This window comes from Frankliniella occidentalis, unplaced genomic scaffold (genome assembly GCF_000697945.3).
Source record: "Frankliniella occidentalis isolate FOCC.00 unplaced genomic scaffold, Focc_3.1 Scaffold90, whole genome shotgun sequence".
In the NCBI taxonomy this organism is placed as follows: Eukaryota; Metazoa; Arthropoda; class Insecta; order Thysanoptera; family Thripidae; genus Frankliniella; species Frankliniella occidentalis.
The window spans coordinates 378,289-379,214 of NW_026267219.1; positions in this window are offsets into that span (position 1 = coordinate 378,289).

The window sequence follows — 926 nt, forward strand, 5'->3', positions numbered from 1 at the left end:
GGGGCGGTGGCCGCAACGCCGCCGGGGCCGCCTCTCTGTGGCCGCCAGGGCCGCCGGCCGGGCGTCTGCGTCCCCGCGGAGGGCACGGTGGAGCCCCCTGCGGACCCTACGGACCTCCACGCTGCGGCAGCTGCGGCCGAGGCCTGAGCCTGAGCCGGGGCTGCAGCCGGGGCGCGCCACCGCGCTCACGGCCCTCAGGACGCGCCACCTGAGCGCAGAGAAGAGCGACAGCTGTCAAAAATACCTTGGCGTGACTACTGCTGATACACAGTGAAAATAGTCGTAAAATTACAATTTGAAATTGTGAATTTTCAAGCCCTTCATATCGAATTGAAATTGATCGACAAGCAAGAATAGGCTGTCGGAACTTTACAAAAAAAAAAGAAAAAAAAAGTAAAACCTGTAGAAAAAAACATTGCAACAAATGTTGTGAATTTGCGAGACGAGAGTATTTTTCACAGTGTAGATGTTTCATGGCTCACTGTACTTAAAGTGAGCAACAATTTTATCGCCACAGTCAATGCACAATGTCTCCAAGGGGGTTTGTCTTTGACAGTCTTTGCTTTTATTATGATCAGTATACCTACTGTTATCTTTTCCACATAACCTCAGTTATAGTACAATGAGAAGAGGTCTACACTTGACGTAATTCTTAACAAATTATTGCGGCTGTGAGATTCTTCCTCGTACAATTTAAACAGGCCTCATGGTCAAGCATCAAGCGAGTTGTGAAATTAAAATGCTATGAAGATAAACCCCAGTTTGAAAAAGGGACTCCGTGCGTGCAAAATAGCTGTAAACTTTCAGCAAAAAAAAAGGGCAGACACCGCAGAACGACCTTATAAAAAGTACAGCGTCATCAAGCAAACAAACTCGTCGTGTATGGGTTTCCCCATTTGTTTTTCTCACCCCCTACCCCCCTCACC